At 38.1% G+C, this 23,045-nt stretch overlaps 1 pseudogene; it reads left to right on the forward strand.

The window, feature by feature from the left end:
- Nucleotides 1-23,045, forward strand: part of LOC133643325 (solute carrier family 12 member 5-like) — a 215,290-nt pseudogene that overhangs the window by 8,016 nt on the left and 184,229 nt on the right.

Below are 23,045 nucleotides of genomic sequence, written 5' to 3' on the forward strand. Positions count from 1 at the left end.
ATGCCCAGGTCTGCTATAGACTATATAGTATATTACTTACTTAACTTAATCCTCTTCTTCCCGGATGGGAAATAAGGCTTCGACGACTCGACGCCATTCATCTCGCTGCTGTGCTCGTCTCTGTGCCTCGCCCCATGTAAGCTTCATCTCTTTCAGCTCCCCTTCAACTGTTCTTCGCCAGGTGTTCTTTGGCCGCCCTGGCTTACGTTTTTCCCGGTGGTGTCCGTCTTAACGCTGCCTTTGGTATCCTCTCGTTGTCCGGTTTTCGAAAATAGCTAGCTAGGCTATAGACTATATAGTATATTACTTACTTAACTTAATCCTCTTCTTCCCGGATGGGAAATAAGGCTTCGACGACTCGACGCCATTCATCTCGCTGCTGTGCTCGTCTCTGTGCCTCGCCCCATGTAAGCTTCATCTCTTTCAGCTCCCCTTCAACTGTTCTTCGCCAGGTGTTCTTTGGCCGCCCTGGCTTACGTTTTTCCCGGTGGTGTCCGTCTTAACGCTGCCTTTGGTATCCTCTCGTTGTCCGGTTTTCGAAAATAGCTAGCTAGGCTATAGACTATATAGTATATACCGCATGTTATTTTTGTACAACAACAACTTCAGCTGTCGAACGTTATAAGGTACAAATTCAACAAGTACAACATTAGCACGGACGGTATAGCCAAGTTGTTGTTAAGAAGGTGGATTTCTGTTCCTTATATTTACCAGAAAGGAAGTGATCCGAACACACGACCCGGGACTTTGGGGGACTCCAGTGAGAACCGTCCTCGTTTTCCCGGTGTAAAGCTGCGAGCCATTTGTCTCGTCTCTGTGGGCTTTTATCACGCTTTGGCAGAACAAAATACAACCTTTGTTTTCCCTGTCTCCAGTTGTGGTTAGCACAACCAAAAACAACACAGTTTTTCTGCATTTTGGAGGCAGAATGACGGGTTTAACCAGCGTAGGTCGACAGGTTAAAGAGTAATGGCAACGGTTTGTTTTCAACGCCAGTCTGGTTGCTATGGCTCGAAGAACCCGTATGTAGCTCAGTTGCCCGGATGTCGGCCCTCACCCATAGGCTTGATGAAACTACAATTGCACATATATGCAGTACTCCCGCCATCCGACAGGGGGCGAGAGCGAAGCATATGTGTCACCATGAAGCAGCAGTGGGGTGTGTGGAAGAAGACTACTCATTCCACCCTTAAAAAAAAAAAATCGAAATAAATTGCACAAAAATGGACTTTTAAACGACGACAGGACAACAAAGAACGAATGTTCTCCCCTGAGGAAGTGCTCGAGTCATTGTTTCTTGTCGGGACCTTTTAAGCGACGGACACAGCAACGGTGGAAATCCACACGTGTGCCGGTAAGCTTTATCACAAAACTTGGTCAAATCTTTGTAAACAGATATTATGCATAACTATATTTAGTTTGTTTGGTATTGAAATTGCTGACTTTGTGATGTTTTTTGTATGAGTGGTCGTGTTGGTTGTTTTTTTTTGTCTGATAGTTTAAAGCTCGTTTGATACATGTAGCGCTAAATGTGACCAGTAGAGGGCGATAATACAACACCCAGTGGATGTTGTTTTGCTTAATACATTTGTGTGAATGTATCAACGACATTAAACCTATTTTATTCATGTAAAATACACAATGGACTGTATACTTTGGCAATGTTTTTTTTATGTTTATTTTCAGTCCAGCAAACCTAAATGAAGGAAGATGTTTAAAAAATAAATAAATAAGGAAGGAAAATAATTAAAAAGAGTGAACATCAATCCTCAACAAAACTGTTAACTATCTGTCGAGCTGCACACTCTGGAATCGAGTAGCGAGGGCAGAATAATAATAATTTATTGACAGTACAGTGTGAAAACTGATGTGTTTACTTAATAATTAAATCAAAAGTGGCACTCTCTGACGAAACATTCACATTTTCATGTCCGGCTCCTCTTTATTACCGTATTTTTCGGAGTATAAGTCGCTCCGGAGTATAAGTCGCACCGGCCGAAAATGCATAATAAAGAAGGAAAAAAACTTACAAGTCGCACTGGAGTATATGTTTTGGGGGAAAATGTATTTGATAAAAGCCAACACCAAGAATAGACATTTGAAAGGCAATTTAAAATAAATAAAGAATAGTGAACAACAGGCTGAATAAGTGTACGTTATATGAGGCATAAATAACCAACTGAGAAGGTGCCTGGTATGTTAACGTAACATATTATGTAAGAGTCATTCAAATAACTATAACATATAGAACATGCTATACGTTTACCAAACAATCTGTCACTCCTAATCGCTAAAATCCCATGAAATCTTATACGGCTAATCCCATGGGTGTCAAACTCTGGCCCGCGGGCCAAATTTGGCCGTGTAATTTCACTTGGCCCTTGAGGCGATATCAATTTAACACTAGAGCTGGCCCGCCGATTATATACAGCGGCGGTGACGCGGGTAACACCGCATTCACCGCTAATTCTCATACTTGCCAACCCTCCCGGGAGACTCCCAAATTTCAGTGCCCCTCCCGAAAATCGTCACGTCCGCTTTTCATCCAGTCCAACGAGTGCTGGCCCAGTCACAATAATATGTGCGGCTTCTGCACGCACACACAAGTGAATGCAACGCGTACTTGATCAACAGCGACTACAGTGTTACACTGAGGGTGACCGTATAAACAACTTTAACACTGTTGGAAATATACGCCACACTGTGAACCACACCAAACAAGAATGACAAACACATTTCGGTGAGAACATCCACACCGTAACACAACATAAACACAACAGAACAAATACCCAGAATCCTTTGCAGCACTAACTCTTCCGGGACGCTACAATGTGTGTGTGTGTGTGGGGGGGGGGGGGTGTTTGGTGGTAGCCGGGGGGTGTATTTTGTAGCGTCCCGGAAGAATTAGTACTGCATTCACGTGTGTGTGCGTACAGAAGCCGCACATATCTTGTGACTGGGCCGGCACGTTGTTAGAATGGATGAAAAGCGGCAATGACGACCGCTCATAGAGGACGTTAAAGGCAATACCTTTAAGGCACGCCCCCAAGACTGTGGTCCGGGTGGACTACGAGATATAACGACTGATGAACACCTTCGTTCGATAATGAAGGTTGCCTCAGCTCAAAGCCTGAGCCCCGACATTAATGAACTAGCATCCAAGAAAAGATGGCAGGTATCTGGCTTGGGCACATCAGTGTGTTGCAAACTGAGCAGTTTAAAGTCCTGAATGGTTGATTTATTCATTGTTATTTTATTTTCAAATGTATTAGCCTGTGGAAAAAGTTAATGTTGATATTTACCTCAGAAGGCTGCAAATAGAAAAGAGCATTACATTTTTATTTAAATTGTATTTGATATGCCATTGATATTTTGTAATTATTATTATTATTATTATTATTTGAAACTGGATTTTGCATGTCACTATAAAGTTATATAAGCCTTGCTTGTTCAATATTCAATGCAAAACTTGTTTGGGTCCCTATTAAAAGGTTCATTTGTTCAACCTTGGCCCGCGGCTTTGTTCAGTTTTAAATGTTGGCCCAGTCTGTATTTGAGTTCGACAGCCCTGCTGTAGGGGATTGAAGTCTTTTTAGTTCTACTATTCTTGCACATCTTTTCATTTCCCCCCCACCTGCAAGGTATGGTGCGAGTAGTTCCCTTCTGCCTCGCTGCCAACGATGCCGCCGTGTTTATGCGTCTCTTGCTTTGTGCTTCATTTACCGCAGCCCGCCGTGTTTTGTAAATACTCGCTCTTTTAATTGCCGCGCATGATTTGTTAGCTCTGCCAGCTGCTTCTGAAAAAATGTTGACAAGGAACCGTTCATTTTGTCGGAGAGCGACAGCTACTGTTGATAATCCTACCGCCTACCGACCTGTGACTCATGATGGATGTATAGAGAGAAGAAGGAGCGGTGTACAGATGTTATCTGAAAGAAGAACTGTGTTTGGGTCTCAGCAGACTGCTGCGTGGTGTCTTAGATGGATGCATAGCACCACTGGAATGAAGACTATATTGCATTCCTTTCCTTACCATTTTTTTATTTTGACCTCTACCAAGAAGATATTGTTTTGTGTGTGCTGTTTGACACAAACAGCCTACAAAGTAATTTCCTCAAAACATTGTGGCACATGGGCCTAAGACAGACCTGGGCAAATGAAGGCCCGGGGGCCACATGCGGCCCGTTAAGCTTTTCAATCTGGCCCGCCGGACATTCCCCAAATAATTTTTTTTAGATCTTTAAGATGGAAAGTGTAGCTGCCATTATGATGTGCAGTGATGTTTTGAAATGACCGTAAGTCTTCAACTATACTAAGTCTTTCAATGGTTGGAATCTGCACTTTTTGATGATATACCAGTTACTATGGTAATCTAATTAGTTACTATGGTCTTCTCATTAGTTACTATGGTAACTAGACTGTGGTCCGGGTGGACTACGAGATATAACGACTGATGAACACCTTCGTTCGATAATGAAGGTTGCCTCAGCTCAAAGCCTGAGCCCCGACATTAATGAACTAGCATCCAAGAAAAGATGGCAGGTATCTGGCTTGGGCATATCAGTGTGTTGCAAACTGAGCAGTTTAAAGGCCTACTGAAATGAATTTTTTTTATTTAAACGGGGATAGCAGATCTATTCTATGTGTCATACTTGATCATTTCGCGATATTGCCATATTTTTTGCTGAAAGGATTTAGTATTAGAACAACGACGATAAAGATTTGCAAACTTTTGGTATCTGATAAAAAAAAGGCTTGCACCTACCGGAAGTAGCGTGACGTAGTCAGTTGAACATATACGCAAAGTTCCCTATTGTTTTACAATGATGGCCGCATGAAGTGAGAGAGATTCGGACCGAGAAAGCGACAATTTCCCCATTAATTTGAGCGAGGATGAAAGATTTGTGGATGAGTAAAGTGCAAGTGAAGGACTAGTGGGGAGTTGAAGCTATTCAGATAGGGAAGATGCTGTGAGAGCCGGGGGGTGACCTGATATTCAGCTGGGAATGACTACAACAGTAAATAAAACACAAGACCATATATATACTCTATTAGCCACAACACAACCAGGCTTATATTTAATATGCCACAAATTAATCCTGCATAAAAACACCTGCGTGTTTGGTTATGCTAGCTCCTAGCCTCCTCTGCTAGCTCCTAGCTCCATAGAACACGCCAATACAATTCAAACACACTGATCAACACACACAATCACTCAGCCCAAAAGACCGTTTACCTAACCCAAGGTTCATAAAGCTTATATATTTTTAAAAAGTTACGTACGTGACGCGCACATACGGTCAAGTTATCGAATGTTTAGCAGCCAAGGCTGCATACTCACGGTACCTGATATTCAGCTGGGAATGACTACAACAGTAAATAAACACAAGACATATATATACTCTATTAGCCACAACACAACCAGGCTTATATTTAATATGCCACAAATTAATCCTGCATAATAACACCTGCGTGTTTGTTATGCTAGCTCCTAGCTCCTCTGCTAGCTCCTAGCTCCATAGAACACGCCAATACAATTCAAACACCCGATCAACACACACAATCACTCAGCAGCCCAAAAGACCGTTCACCTAAGCCCAAGGTTCATAAAGCTTATATATTTTTTAAAAGTTACGTACGTGACGCGCACTTACGGTACGGTACGTGTTATGCTAGCTCCTAGCTCCTCTGCTAGCTCCTAGCTCCATAGAACACGCCAATACAATTCAAACACATGATCAACACACACAATCACTCAGCCCAAAAGACCGTTCACCTAACCCAAGGTTCATAAAGCTTATATATTTTAAAAAAGTTACGTACATACGCAAAAAAAAGCCAAAGCTGCATACTCACAGTAGCACGTCTGCGTCTTTGTCATCCAAATCAAAGTAATCCTGGTAAGAGTCTGTGTTGTCCCAGTTCTCTACAGGCGTCTGTGTATCCAAATCAAAAGTCCTCCTGGTTAGAGTCTCTGTTATCCGAGTTCTTCCATCTTGACTGCATCTTTCGGGAATGTAAACAAAGAAGCGCCGGCTGTGTACTGTTGTGGCTGACTACGTTCGAAAAATACGTCCATTTCGCACCGACAACTTTCTTCTTTGCTTGCTTGGCTTCCTTCTCCATAATGCAATGAACATGATTGAAACAGATTCACGAACACAGATGTCCAGAATACTGTGGAATTATGAAATGAAAACAGAGCCTTTTCGTATCGGCTTCAATGTGGAAGGCATACCCGTGTTCGTCGGGCTACGTCACGCGCATACGTCATCCTCAGAGGCGTTTCGAACCGGAAGTTTAGCGGCAAATTTAAAATGTCACTTTATAAGTTAACCCGGCCGTATTGGCATGTGTTATAATGTTAAGATTTCATCATTGATATATAAACTATCAGACTGCGTGGTCGGTAGTAGTGGGTTTCAGTAGGCCTTTAAAGCTTAACGGGCCACATGCGGCCCGTTAAGCTTTTCAATCTGGCCCGCCGGACGTTCCCAAATAATTTTTTTAGATCTTTAAGATGAAAAGTGTAGCTGCCATTATGATGTGCAGTGATGTTTTGAAATGACCGTAAGTCTTCAACTATACTAAGTCTTTCAATGTTTGGAATCTGCACTTTTTGATGATATACCAGTTACTATGGTAATCTAATTAGTTACTATGGTCATCTCATTAGTTACTATGGTAACTAGACTGTGGTCCGGGTCGACTACGAGATATAACGACTGATGAACACCTTCGTTCGATAATGAAGGTTGCCTCAGCTCAAAGCCTGAGCCCCGACATTAATGAACTAGCATCCAAGAAAAGATGGCAGGTATCTGGCTTGGGCATATCAGTGTGTTGCAAACTGAGCAGTTTAAAGCTTAAAGGGCCACATGTGGCCCGTTAAGCTTTTCAATCTGGCCCGCCGGACATTCCCAAATAATTTTTTTAGATCTTTAAGATGGAAAGTGTAGCTGCCATTATGATGTGCAGTGATGTTTTGAAATGACCGTAAGTCTTCAACTATACTAAGTCTTTCAATGGTTGGAATCTGCACTTTTTGATGATATACCAGTTACTATGGTAATCTAATTAGTTACTATGGTCTTCTCATTAGTTACTATGGTAACTAGACTGTGGTCCGGGTGGACTACGAGATATAACGACTGATGAACACCTTCGTTCGATAATGAAGGTTGCCTCAGCTCAAAGCCTGAGCCCCGACATTAATGAACTAGCATCCAAGAAAAGATGGCAGGTATCTGGCTTGGGCATATCAGTGTGTTGCAAACTGAGCAGTTTAAAGCTTAACGGGCCACATGCGGCCCGTTAAGCTTTTCAATCTGGCCCGCCGGACGTTCCCAAATAATTTTTTTAGATCTTTAAGATGGAAAGTGTAGCTGCCATTATGATGTGCAGTGATGTTTTGAAATGACCGTAAGTCTTCAACTATACTAAGTCTTTCAATGTTTGGAATCTGCACTTTTTGATGATATACCAGTTACTATGGTAATCTAATTAGTTACTATGGTCATCTCATTAGTTACTATGGTAACTAGACTGTGGTCCGGGTCGACTACGAGATATAACGACTGATGAACACCTTCGTTCGATAATGAAGGTTGCCTCAGCTCAAAGCCTGAGCCCCGACATTAATGAACTAGCATCCAAGAAAAGATGGCAGGTATCTGGCTTGGGCATATCAGTGTGTTGCAAACTGAGCAGTTTAAAGCTTAAAGGGCCACATGTGGCCCGTTAAGCTTTTCAATCTGGCCCGCCGGACATTCCCAAATAATTTTTTTAGATCTTTAAGATGGAAAGTGTAGCTGCCATTATGATGTGCAGTGATGTTTTGAAATGACCGTAAGTCTTCAACTATACTAAGTCTTTCGATGGTTGGAATCTGCACTTTTTGATGTGCAGATATAACGACTGATGAACACCTTCGTTCGATAATGAAGGTTGCCTCAGCTCAAAGCCTGAGCCCCGACATCAGTTACTATGGTAATCTAATTAGTTACTATGGTCATCTCATTAGTTACTATGGTAATCTACGTCACAGCAGCTCAGACGAGGCACCAAGCAGTGTGGGCGGGAAGCGTTTCCATAGACGCGGAAGGAGATTTTCACAACAAAGTTCTAAAGCTTAGTGATATATCAGATGTATCAGATTGTAGGTGAGTTTATTTTGTACCCTTCGCGTTCATATTTCACTGTTTGTTGCATTTTTGTTGCGTTTTCACTTGATTGTAAAATTGTAAAATAAAATATTTTGTCAATATTCAGTGTTTTATCGTTGATAGAAAAATGTAAAATTCCATTACGTTTTTTAAGGCGGTCTGTCATAACGTTTTCAGTAGGGATGTCCGATAATGGCTTTTTGCCGATATCCGATATTCCGATATTGTCCAACTCTTTAATTACCAATACCGATATCAACCGATACCGATATCAACCGATATATGCAGTCGTGGAATTAACACATTTTTATGCCTAATTTGGACAACCATGTATGGTGAAGATAAGGTACTTTTTAAAAAAAATAAAATAAAATAAGATAACTAAATTAAAAACATTTTCTTGAATAAAAAAGAAAGTAAAACAATATAAAAACAGTTACATACAAACTAGTAATGAATGAAAATGAGTAAAATGAAGTGTTAAAGGTTAGTACTATTAGTGGAGCAGCAGCACGCACAATCATGTGTGCTTACGGACTGTATCCCTTGCAGACTGTATTGATATATATTGATATATAATGTAGGAACCAGAATATTAATAACAGAAAGAAATGGGGGAAGGGAGGTTTTTTGGGTTGGTGCACTAATTGTAAGTGTATCTTGTGTTTTTTATGTTGATTTAATAAAAAATAAAAAATAAATAAAAAAAACAATACAGATAATAAAAAACCGATACCGATAATTTCCGATATCACATTTTAACGCATTTATCGGCCGATAATATCGGCAGGCCGATATTATCGGACATCCCTAGTTTTTAGCATTCAATCAGACATTATTGTGAGGTTTTGTATTAGTGTCCCTAAAAATAGATATACCGGCCCCCAGACAAATTTTTTTCTCTAAAAGTGGCCCTCGAGTCAAAATAATTGCCCAGGACTGGCCTAAGACATGGGTGTCAAAGTCATTTTAGATGGGGGGCCACATGGAGAAAAATCTACTCCCAAGTGGGCCGGCCTGGTAAAATCACGGCACGATAACTTAAAAAATTTTCTTTGTTTAAAAATAGAACAAGCATATTCTGAAAATGTACAAATCATAATGTTGTTGTTGTTTTTTATTAAACTTACATGTTGCGGTTAATACACTGCAAAAAGTGAAATCTAAGTAAGATGAAATATCTCAAATAAGGGTGATATTTGCTTATTTTCTGTCTGATAAGGTCATTCTTCTCACTAAGCAGATTTGATGTTAGAGTGTTTTACTTGTTTTAAGGGTTTTGGTCCTAAATGATGTCAGTAAGATATTACAGCTTGTTGCTGAGATTTGATGAGCTATATTGAGTAAAACATGCTTGAAACTAGAATATCAACTGTTGTGTCATCAACACTCACAAGTATAAAACTACTTTTTTAAAGTCATCATTTCTTACTTCAAGCATGAGAAAGAAAAAAAAATCATGATGCCGAGCACATATCATTATGTCAAGATAATGGCACTATTAGCATTTACTTAATTTAAGAATATTTTTCAACATATTGAGCAAAAAGGTCTCTCTTTTTTCTACCAAGAAAAGTGCACTTGTTATTAGTGAGAATATACTTATTTTTGGGTTCATTGAGGTTAGCTCATTTTACTTGTTTTGGAAAGTCTTGACAAGCCGAATTTTCTTGTTCTATTGGCAGATAATTTTGCTTAGTTCAAATAAAATACCCCTCATTTTTTGTATATTTTTTTTCTTGTTTATGAACACTGACTTTTTGCAGTGTAGTATTCTATCTTTATTTGTCTGAATAAATGATGTGATAATGTTCATCAGTCAACTCATTGGTGTTCATTTTCAATCCATCAAGATAAATAACATCAAAATCAAATTACAGGATGTTATAGATGTAGTTTGCTCATTTTCCTCGACTGGTGCACTAACATCACGTGGTTTATTTTTTTTTACATATTTAAGTTAAAGTTAAAGTACCAATGATAGTCACACACACACACACACTAGGTGTGGTGAAATTTGTCCTCTGCATTTGACCCATCACCCTTGATCACCCCCTGGGAGGTGAGGTGAGCAGTGGGCAGCAGCAGTGGCCGCGCCCGGGAATCATTTTTGGTGATTTAACCCCCAATTCCAACCCTTGATGCTGAGTGCCAATGTACAACTTTCTCCGACGCTGCCACAGAAAGACGTGTTTTATGGCAGTGGTCCCCAACATTTTTGTAACTGCGGCCTGGTCAACGCTTGAAAATTTGTTCCACGGACCGGGGGGAGGGGGGGGGGGGGGTGTATGGTATATTTTATTAAATTTTTTTAAATAATTTTTTTGTCATTAAAAAATACAATCATGTGTGCTTACGGACTGTATCCCTTGCAAACTGTATTGATATATATTGATATATAATGTAGGAACCAGAAATATTAATAACAGAAAGAAACAACCCTTTTGTGTGAATGAGTGTAAATGGGGGAGGGAGGTTTTTGGGGTTGGTGCACTAATTGGGTTTTTTATGATGATTTAATAATAAAAAAATAAAAAATCTTTATTTTATTTAAATGTTATTTATTTTTTTAATTTCTTGTGCGGCCCGGTACCAATCGATCCACGGACCGGTACCGGGTCGCGGCCCGGTGGTTTCATACATACATTTTGTCCACCAAACGTTTTATGCTTGGCCTGAATGCACAAAGGTGAGCTTTGTTGATGTTATTGTAATGTGTCCCATTTTTATAGTCTTTGGTATGACTCGGCCGGGGGTTTGAACTCACAACCTACCGATCTCAGGGCGGACACTCTAACCACTAGGCCACTGATGTAGCATCATCTACAACAGGCCTGGGCAATTATTTTGACTCGGGGGCCAAATTTAGAGAAAAAAATGTGTCTGGGGGTCGGTATATCTGATTTTTAGGAACACTAATACAAAACTTCACAAAAATGTCTGATTGAATGCTAAAAATGTTATGAGAGACCGCCTTAAAGAAACATAATTTAATTTTACATTTTTTGACTGAATGAGACACCCAGAATGTACATGAAAATAAAGAATGTGGGATTTACAATATTAACTATGAACAATAAAACACTGAATATTGACAACATATGAACGTCACACACCCTCTCGATTGACATATTTTACAATCAACAAAAATGCAACAAACAGCAAAATATGAACGCAAAGGGTAAAAAAAAAAAAACCCACCTACAATTTGATACATCTGATATATCACTAAGCTTTAGAATTTTGTTGTAAAAAATCTCCTTTTGCGTCTGTCCCTGACACCCGCATTTCAGGCTTTGGAAACACTCTGTGAAAACGCTCTCCACCCACACTGCTTGGTGCCTCGTCTGAGCTGCTGTGACTTAGATTACCATAGTAACTAGTAGGGTTGTACGGTATACCGGTATTAGTATGGTACCGCGATACCCAAATTTGTGGTATCATCCAAAACTAATGTAAAGTATCAAACAGGAGAAGAATAAATGATTATTACATTTTAACAGAAGTGTAGATAGAACATGTTCAAAGAGAACGTAACAGTAAATGAACAAGTAGATTAATAATTCATTTTCTACCACTTTTCCTTAATAATGTTGACAAAATAATAGAATGATAAATGACACCATATGTTACTGCATATGTCAGCAGCTAAATTAGGATCCTTTGTTTGCTTACTTACTACTAAAAGACTATGATGTTTGATAAGGAATTATCGAGTTCGAGCCTATTATCGAATCCTCTTATCGAACCGATTCCTTATTGATTCTCTTATGGAGTCCAGATAGGTTGTTGTATATGGAAAAAAACACACAATATTTGGTTTAACAAAAGCTCACTTTTATTATATAAGAAAACAATTTAATCTAATAAATAAATAAATATTGACTGTTACCCCCCTAAAAAATAAAATAAAATAAATATATATTGACTGTTGTAACCCAAAGTATATTAAGTGGGATTTTTCAGAGAAACAAATATATACAGTAACACAAAAACAAGCTGTCTCTGTGATCACTATAGGTGTATAAATAATAATATAGTGTTAAATAAAATCAGTCCCTTGGGCACAAAACTGAAAATAATACAGCTCTCCAAAAAGTGCACTTCTGCTGCTATTTGACATAACTGTTTGTTATGATGCTTTGACATTTTTGCACTTTATTTCTTTACTGAAAGAAAATTCTTTGAAGAGAAAAGTTGTTTGCAAATGTGGTTACAATGCTAAAAAATGAAAAGTTAAAGCTAAAAAAAGAAATACACTTTATTGAGTTAAAATCTTTCTCTATAGGGGAAAAGATGTGATGTTATGAGCTAGGGAATATAACAACTACACTACCCAGCATGCAACGGGAGTGACGAGCATGCGCGGTAGCCCCAAAAAGTGTTGTTGCATGTCACCACCGGCAGCTGAGAATGAGGTTGCCAACACGCCTCGTCTGCATTATTTATAATTAGACAGACAACACATATACAGTGTGATTTTGTTTTGTTTACAAGGAAAGAAAAACAAAAGTTAAAAAAGGGAGATGTGTTGTATATACTGTATATGTATGTGCTGCGGTTGTTTTAAGAACGTTGCGACAGCTGCCGTAAAGGAGGTGCGTTGCTAGCCTGGTTGCTATGTTTCTGGTTGGTCGTAAAAGTGTTCATCATGTGTTTGTACCCTGCTCAAATCTCCCAGTAAAGTTATTCATTGGATTATACCTTTTGTTTTGAACTTTATTACACCTTGGAGCGCTTTTTCCCGTCCATTGTTTTCCTGCTTTCGCTATCTGCGCCTAATGACTGAGCTATGTGACGTCCCGTCCCGGGACGGGATTCGTTCCGAGGGATTCGAATAAAGAACCAACTCTTTTTCTTTACTATAGTGGTCTCGATAACGGGTACCGGTTCTCAAAAAGGGATGCGAGTCCGAGGACTCTGTTCTTTTCTTATCGAACAACCGGGAAAACCGGTTTCGAGTATCATCCCTAGTTGTCTAGTATGTTCACTATTTTATTTAAGGACTTAACTGCAATAAGAAACATATGTTTAATGTACCCTAAGATGTTTTGTTAAAATAAAGCCAATAATGCTATTTTTTTGTGGTCCTCTTTATTTAGAAAAGTACCGAAAAGTACCAAAATAATTTTAGTACCGGTACCAAAATATCAGTATTGTTACAACACTCGTAACTAGTATATAATACGAAAGCGCAGATAACAACCATTGAAATACTTTGTATAGTTCAAGACCTACGGTCATTTGAAAACAGTTTCCATCCTAAGGATCTAAAAACATTATTTGGGAATGTCCGGCGGGCCAGATTGAAAAGCTCAACGGGCCGCATGTGGCCCCCGGGGCTTAATCTGCCCAGGTCTGATCTACAAAGATACAAATAATCGCTATAGCGACATCTAGTGGACACATTTAGAGCAGCAGTTTCTTTCATTCAATCTTAGCAAACTCATCCCGCGGGCCGTACGTTTGACACCCCTGGCCTAAGATGATGCCTTCACTTGCCCTCATGGTTTACTTTCAAACATGTGGCATATAAGGAGAGTTCAACATAGATACTTCTTTATTTGTAGGATTATTTCATAGCTGATATTCCATGTATTTTATGTAAAAATGTCTGGTGTTTCTGCGTTGTCGTTGTCGGCGATCACTCGAAACGAGTATGATTGTCCTCTTGTTGGTGGGATTGCCTTCAGGAGAACGCCTGTGCGTGGAATCTTTAAAGTGGGGTACTGGTGCACAGACAGCCACCACACTACACTGTCCTTGGCAAAGAGAAGGCCAGGGTCCAATGGCATGGAGACAAAAACAATTAGGGGCCCATCTTTGCTGCAGCCTTCATCCGCCTTTGTGACCGTTGTGGAGCTTCTATACAACCACTCCGCCGTTGAGGTCTTTGTTTCTGCGTACCACTAGATGGAGCCGTGTGCCATTTTGTACATGAGTCCTGTACTATGCACAGCTAAACAACAGGCGCCATGTTTGCTACCAAGGACGTGTAGCTAGATTCATGCAATAATGGCTAGATTTCGCTTGAATGATGCCATAAATAGCTAGATTTTGCTTACATTTGTTAGGCGTTGTATACTTGTTGCATGTTATGTAGCTTATCAGGCTCCTGGCAGACATTTGACTATTTGTCAATATTTAAAAGTATGATTCTGAAAAAAGTTGACATTCTCTGGCAGTGTTGCACTTTTTAATTACATTTTTTGCGGTGAATCTTTAATTTATTCATTTTTTTCTTTCAAACCGTGTGTGTGGGCTCGGATTGAGATGACTGATGGGAGACTAAAGAGCAGCCAAGGACAGATATCAGTCACTGTAACTGACTTTGTGTGCGTGTGTGCGTGTGCGTGTGTGCGTGTGTGTGTGTGTGTGTGTGTGTGTGTGTGTGTGTGTGTGTGTGTGTGTGCGTGTGCGTGTGCGTGTGCGTGTGCGTGTGCGTGTGTGTGTGAGGGAAGGACTGTGGGAAGGGCAAAACGGCATCAGTCATCATTCTCACTAAACACTGCAGTCTTTGGCACCTTTCCACACACACACACACACACACACACACACACACACACACACACACACACACACACACACACACACACACACACACACACACACACACACACACACTCACACACACACACACACGCGCAAACAGGATGAGCAGATGCATAATTCATAGGCGTGATGAAAGGCAGACAAAAGGCATTGTCTTTGAGCGGGTGATTCCACCATGCGGGTCACATTCCATCACAACATGAGGTGTGGAGGTAAAATTTAAAAAATTCCAGAAATTTCCAGGAAGTTCCCACTGAAATTAATGGGACATTTTTCAACCTATTCAAACCATTCCAAGCACCCTGGACATTCAAACTAACACTTTCCCAAGTTTCACAGCAAATTTCGGTTTTCCTGGAAATTCACCAATTCCTGGAGTTCTGTAACACTATTATTCAATTATTAATTGTCACTACTAACACAAGTTGTTACCAATTCAGCTCATTTAAGACATGCATGCATTTATTGCCTTCAAGAAATTCCCAAATTTCCAGGAAATTCCCACTGAAACGAATGGGACATTTTTCCAAGTTGCAAAATTCCCACATTTTTTCAACCTATTAAAACCATTCCAACCATCCTGGACATTCAAACTAACACTTTCCCAAGTTTCACAGCAAATTTCGGTTTTCCTGGAAATTCACCAATTCCTGGAGTTCTGTAACACTATTATTCAATTATTAATTGTCACTACTAACACAAGTTGTTACCAATTCAGCTCATTTAAGACATGCATGCATTTATTGCCTTCAAGAAATTCCCAAATTTCCAGGAAATTCCCACTGAAACGAATGGGACATTTTTCCAAGTTGCAAAATTCCCACATTTTTTCAACCTATTAAAACCATTCCAACCATCCTGGACATTCAAACTAGCACTTTCCCAAGTTCCAAACCAAATTCCGTTTTTCCGGAAATTCAAAAATTCCTGGATTTCTGGACATTCATGCTTTTTATCGCCTTTAAAAAATTTCCACTTCTCCCGAAATTACCAGGAAATTCCCACTGTAATGAATAGGACATTTTTCCAAGTTCCACAATTCCCACATTTTTCAACCTATTATAACCATTCCAACCATCCTGGACATTCAAACTAACACTTTCCCAAGTTTTAAACCAAATTCCGGTTTTCCTGGAAATTCACGAATTCCTGGAATTCTGTAAAAACAGTTATTCAATTATAAATTGTCACTACTAACACAATTTTTTACCAATTTGGCTCATTTAGGACATTTATGCATTTATTGCCTTCAAGAAATTCCCAAATTTCCAGGAAATTCCCACTGAAACGAATGGGACATTTTTCCAAGTTGCAAAATTCCCACATTTTTTCAACCTATTAAAACCATTCCAACCATCCTGGACATTCAAACTAGCACTTTCCCAAGTTCCAAACCAAATTCCGGTTTTCCTGGAAATTCACGAATTCCTGGAGTTCTGGACATTCATGCTTTTTATCGCCTTTAAGAAATTCCCACTTCTCCCGAAATTCCCAAAATTACCAAGAAATTCCCACTGTAATGAATAGGACATTTTTCCAAGTTCCACAATTCACACATTTTTCAACCTATTCAAACCATTCCAACCATCCTGGACATTCAAACTAACACTTTCCCATGTTCCAAACCAAATTCCAGTTTTCCTGGAAATTCACGAATTCTTGGAGTTCTGTAACACTATTATTCAATTATAAATTGTCACTACTAACAAAATGATTTACCAAATTGGCTCATTTAGGACATTCATGCTATTTATCGCCTTTAACAAATTCCCACTTCTCCTGAAATTCCCCAAATTACCAGGAAATTCCCACTGTAATGAATATGACATTTTTCCAAGTTCCCCGATTCCCACATTTTTCAACCTATTCAAACCATTCCAACCATCCTGGGCATTCAAACTAACACTTTCCCATGTTCCAAACCAAATTCCAGTTTTCCTGGAAATTCACGAATTCTTGGAGTTCTGTAACATTATTATTCAATTATAAATTGTCACTACTAACAAAATTCTTCACCAAATTGGCTCATTTAGGACATTCATGCTATTTATCGCCTTCAAAAAATTCCCACTTTTCCCGAAATACCCAAATTACCAGGAAATTCCCACTGAAATGAATATGACATTTTTCCAAGTTCCCCGATTCCCACATTTTTCAACCTATTCAAACCATTCCAACCATCCTGGACATTCAAACTAACACTTTCCCATGTTCCAAACCAAATTCCAGTTTTCCTGGAAATTCACAAATTCTTGGAGTTCTGTAACACTATTATTCAATTATAAATTGTCACTACTAACAAAATTCTTCACCAAATTGGCTCATTTAGGACATCCATGCTATTTATCGCCTTCAAGAAATTCCCACTTTTCCCGAAATTCCCAAATTACCAGGAAATTCCCACTGAAATGAATATGACATTTTTCCAAGTTCCCCGATTCCCACATTTTTCAACCTATTCAAACCATTCCAAACATCCTGGACATTCAAACTAACACTTTCCCAAGTTCCAAACCAAATTCCAAACCCCGGCCGAGTCATACCAAAGACTACAAAAAGGGGACCCATTACCTCCCTGCTTGGCACTCAGCATCAAGGGTTGGAATTGGGGGTTAAATCACCAAAAATGATACCCGGGCGCGGCCACCGCTACTGCTCACTGCTCCCCTCACCTCCCAGGGGGTGAACAAGGGGATGTGTCAAATGCAGAGGACACATTTCACCACACCTAGTGTGTGTGTGACAATCATTGGTACTTTAACTTAATATAAATGAGTGATCTTTGTCAGGCGCTTGGAGAAAGTGCGGGTTTGGAGACATCTCCAACGCACTTCAGGAATTCAGCAGGGCCATAAAAGTGTGCCGAGGAACACTACGCAAGCATTTAGACAAGATTACTAAAATCCTAATTGTGCCACAAGAAAGTGTTAAAAGAAGTTAAGTTGTCCTTAACATAAGAGTAAATTAGGTATTCACCGTCTGGGAGGCGAGTTTCGTTACAACTTTAATACGGTGAGCCTTGGCGTGTGCATTCCATTGTTGTTGTTTTTTTAATGTTTATCACTTTGGCCATGTTGTACTGAGCGGCCAGGACAGGTAGTAGTTGATGGTAGCGTTGCTTCAGGTGTGGTGTTCTAGATGAGGCCCAGCATGTTTGGTGGCGTCATCGCGGTGGGGGGCGGGGGGGGTTGAGCGGGGGGCATGTGGAGGGAACGCTGAGCACTTAGAGCTTTCAAGTCCGTCTAACTTCTAACCAGTTGTTTGATGATTTATTTATTCCTCTGCCCGAGGCTGGAAATATGTGCTAAGATCTGGCAATCTTCTCCCGGATGATCCCTCCTACCTCCAAGTCTTGTTTGTGGTAGGTGTCTGTGCAAAAGGTTCACACACACACACACACACACACACACACACACACACACACACACACACACACACACACACACACACACACACACACACACACACGTAGAAAGCTGAGATTCACACACACTCACACCCACACACTCTCTGTACACTATCAGTAAATGAATTGTACTTCAGTGGGCCGTCCAGGTAATGCACCTGTACCGAGACGCCTGATAAATCCCAGAATGCTTCAGTCTTATCTGCCGCAGCCAGACTGAAGAACAAGGACCCTGAATGTGTGTGTGTGTGTGTGTGTGTGTGTGTGTGTGTGTGTGTGTGTGTGTGTGTGTGTGTGTGTGTGTGTGTGTGTGTGTGTGTGTGTGTGTGTGTGTGTGTGTGTGTGTGTGTGTGTGTGTGTGTGTGTGTGTGTGTGTGTGTGTGTGTGTGTGTGTGTGTGTGTGTGTGTGTGTGTGCGTGTGTGTGTCTCTGAATGGTTTTGTCTGGCAATCCATTGCACCGTTAGTGGCCATGTGGGATTCTGTTCTCATAAGAATTTAAAAGGATTTTGTACAAAAAAAATAAAATTGTTTGAATCCAATTACTTAAAAACTTTACTACATTAAAATGATTATTTGAATTATTTACTTGTTTTTATTAATTTATTAATTATTATACCTTCAAAGTATGAATGTGAAATACAAATGTAAGTATTGCATTTAAAAAACAAAACACAGAAAAAATGATGCCACGGCCATAAGGCTATAATATATACAGTATATGGAATACTCTAATGTATTTTAAAGAAGGGCTTTTTTTTTAATTAAAAAAAAATAATAGTTACTACTAACTTTACTACACTAAAATTATGATTTTAATTATTTACTTGTTTTTATTTTTTTAATTAATTACCGTAATTTCCGGACTATAAGCCGCTACTTTTTCCCCTCGTTCTGGTCCCTGCGGCTTATACAAGGGTGCGGCTTATTTACGGCCTGTTCTTCTCCGACACCGACGAAGAGGATTTCGGTGGTTTTAGTACGCAGGAGGAAGACGATGACACAATGATTAAAGACTGACTTTTCATATACCGGTAGGCTGGTTATTTTGATAACGTACAGGTGAGCACTTTGTATTACTTTGCACCGTTGTATTATTTGTACTCTGCACGAATGCTGTTCGCCATGTCAAAGATGTGAAAGTTTGATTGAATGATTGAAAGATTTATTGTTAATAAATGGGACGCTTTGCGTTCCCAAACAGTCATCTCTGTCCCGACAATCCCCTCCGTGGTAGCAGGAACCTCTATATACTACGCTAATTACACATCAAAACCCTGCGGCTTATAGTCGGGTGCGGCTTATATATGGAGCAATCTGTATGTTCCCCTAAATTTAGCTGGTGCGGCTTATAGTCAGGTGCGGCTTATAGTCCGGAAATTACGGTATTTTACCTTCAAAGTATGAATGTGAAATACAAATGTAATTATTAATTTAAAAAATAAAACCCAAAAAAAATTATGCCACAGCCATAAGGCCATAATATATACAGTATATGGAATACTACAATGTATTTTAAAGAAGAGCTTATTTTTTTATTTTTTTTTAATAGTTACTACTAACTTTACTACACTAAAATTATGATTTTAATTATTTACTTGTTTTTATTATTTTATTAATTATTTTACCTTCAAAGTATGAATGTGAAATACAAATGTAATTAATAAATTAAAAAATAAAACACAAAAAAAATTATGCCACAGCCATAAGGCCATAATGTATACAGTATATGGAATACTACAATGTATTTTAAAGAAGAGCTTATTTTTTAATTTTTTTTAATATTTACTACTAACTTTACTACACTAAAATTATTATTTTAATTATTTACTTGTTTTTATTATTTTATTAATTATTTTACCTTCAAAGTATGAATGTGAAATACAATTGTAATTATTAAATTAAAAAATAAAACCCAAAAAAAATTATGCCACAGCCATAAGGCCATAATATATACAGTATATGGAATACTACAATGTATTTTAAAGAAGAGCTTATTTTTTTATGTTTTTTTAATAGTTACTACTAACTTTACTACACTAAAATTATGATTTTAATTATTTACTTGTTTTTATTATTTTATTAATTATTTTACCTTCAAAGTATGAATGTGAAATACAAATGTAATTATTAAATTAAAAAATAAAACACAAAAAAAATGATGCCACAGCCATAAGGCCATAATATATGCAGTATATGGAATACTACAATGTATTTTAAAGAAGAACTTATTTTTTTATTTTTTTAATAGTTACTACTAACTTTACTACACTAAAATTATTATTTTAATTATTTACTTGTTTTTATTATTTTATTAATTATTTTACCTTCAAAGTATGAATGTGAAATACAAATGTAATTAATAAATTAAAAAATAAAACACAAAAAAAATTATGCCACAGCCATAAGGCCATAATGTATACAGTATATGGAATACTACAATGTATTTTAAAGAAGAGCTTATTTTTTAATTTTTTTTAATAGTTACTACTAACTTTACTACACTAAAATTATGATTTTAATTATTTACTTGTTTTTATTTTTTTATTAATTATTTTACCTTCAAAGTATGAATGTGAAATACAAATGTAATTATTAAATTAAAAAATAAAACACAAAAAAAATTATGCCACAGCCATAAGGCCATAATATATACAGTATATGGAATACTACAATGTATTTTGAAAGAAGAGTTCTTTTTTATTGTTTTTTTTAAAATAGTTACTACAAATTTTTTAAATTGGCCTCAAGATGGTTTTCCAGTTTCATGGACGTATAAATAATATGTTCCTGAGTCAAACTGTGACTGTCATAAAACGTTTAGTAACGTTATTAACCGTCAGTAGTAGTAGTACATGGGCACCATTTATTTAATCTGATCATAATTTGGATTAGTTACTGTGTACATGGATTCTGAAAAACAATTTGCCGATTTTCATGCTTCACACCTTAAATCGCAATACTTTATTTTGACATGCGCAACGCATACCGGATACGGAAGTAGAAAAAGAAGAAGCGGTGACTTCCGCTGTAAACAAACATGGTTTATCTGACGTCTCGTTATATATTGATCCATTTTGCGGTAACGCCCCCTTCATTAGTTACTCTGCACACGACTGGAAGCCTCGGCACATTTCCCCCCATCACTAAAACAAGTTACTGTCTCAGCAACCAAAGATATTCCATTGTGCACATTGAACCTACAAGATGTGCTCTCTTATAACGGAATTATGATGATCCATCTCTCCTCAGAAGGAAAAGAGACGAGGTATTTTTATGGTGCGTTGGAGGACCGCTGAACAGAGTAGGACACAACGCTCCTGTCAGAAATAATAAATGATAATATTAGACAATATTAAAGTGCTACAGTACAAACCAATATTTAAAGCACAAAAAGCTTAGCCATTAATACTAAGACTAAAACACTATTAGTGGAAGAAACACAAGGCATGCAAAGACTTGTCTTTTCTAACTGCAGTGTTTCCCACACATTAATTTATTTGTGGCGGCCCGCCACGAAAGAATCACATCCGCCACAAATTAAAAAAAAAAAAAAAAAAAAAGTATATATATATATATATATTTTTTAAAAAATTTTTCCTGTCCAGCTTCTCAGGCAAATCATATAGTTGATGTAGATGCCCATATAGGCTGTTCAGATTTACTTTACAAAAGAGAAGTGTAGGATACTTCTCTTGTTGCCTTATTTGTATTTGACCACTACTGTTTTCTGTTTATTTGTTACTGACTGTGGCAGGACACCTCTGCCTCTGTTTCACTTTATGTTGCTGGTAAAAATTATGGTTGTAGTAGTAGGCTAAAGTTAAATTATTTAGTATGCACTAATTAAAGGGGCAGAGCTTTAAGAGACATTTTAGCTTTTATATTTTATAAGATATATTTTTTGTAAGAACCACAATTAATAAATATATTTCAGTGAATAACTTATTGTTCAAATCTGTATATAAATATGGACATAAAGTGTTGTAATTATATTGTAAAATGGATGGACGTTTAAAACAAAACTGTTATTATTAATTAGTAAGTATACATTTTTTGAGCCTTTTTAGAGAAAATCATATCATTGTAGTAAATTATGCAAATTACTCTGATGTCATGGTGACCACGCCCATAGCCACGCCTCCACCGCCACAGGTATCTTGGCAGTTTATGGGAAACACTGATATGGATACCGACAATGCATTGTGGGAAATGTGAAAGAATCCGAATCCCTCTATAGTCTCCACTGTGTTTAAACAGCGTGGATCATCTTGGTCAGGGGTGAGGAACTTGTTTTCATCGAGGGCCATATCGCAGTCATGGCCGCCCTCAGAGGGCCGCTTGTAACAGTGAGTTGTAAGAATATAAAAGTATCTCATTATATTATTGCCTATGCATTTGGTTAATAGATTTGTGTACGTACAAATTGATGGGTAACTTGCTTTGAAATCGTAAGTCCAGGTGACAAGCAGATATTTAAGTATTTGTTGTTATTTTTACAAACTAAAAAACAGTATATAATAATTAGGGGTGCTAAAAAAATGTTTTTTTAATCACTTTTGAATCCTGATTTTTATTTATCGCGATAGTAAACAGAATACTAGTTTTCTAAAATTGAATTTATTTTGGATTTTTTGACGAATTCATTAAGAGAAAAATCTTGGTGCACGTATGTGTCATACGTCAGCAACCAAAAGGTGGTTTTGTAACCTGTGAGCTGTTTTGTTTAGTTTAGTTTATATTTGAAGGGACAAAGCACAGAAACATTAAGATCAGAGACATATATGTTCTGCACCAGATTATAGCTAAATAGCTAATTTCCATCTGCAGTCCCTGGCTCCCTAAATTAAAGAAATACAAAAATCATGCAATAAAAATATAACAATAAAATTATACTATAGCATGTGATCAAATTAAGAAAAGT

The sequence above is a fragment of the Entelurus aequoreus genome, linkage group LG26 (genome assembly GCF_033978785.1).
Source record: "Entelurus aequoreus isolate RoL-2023_Sb linkage group LG26, RoL_Eaeq_v1.1, whole genome shotgun sequence".
NCBI lineage: Eukaryota > Metazoa > Chordata > Actinopteri > Syngnathiformes > Syngnathidae > Entelurus > Entelurus aequoreus.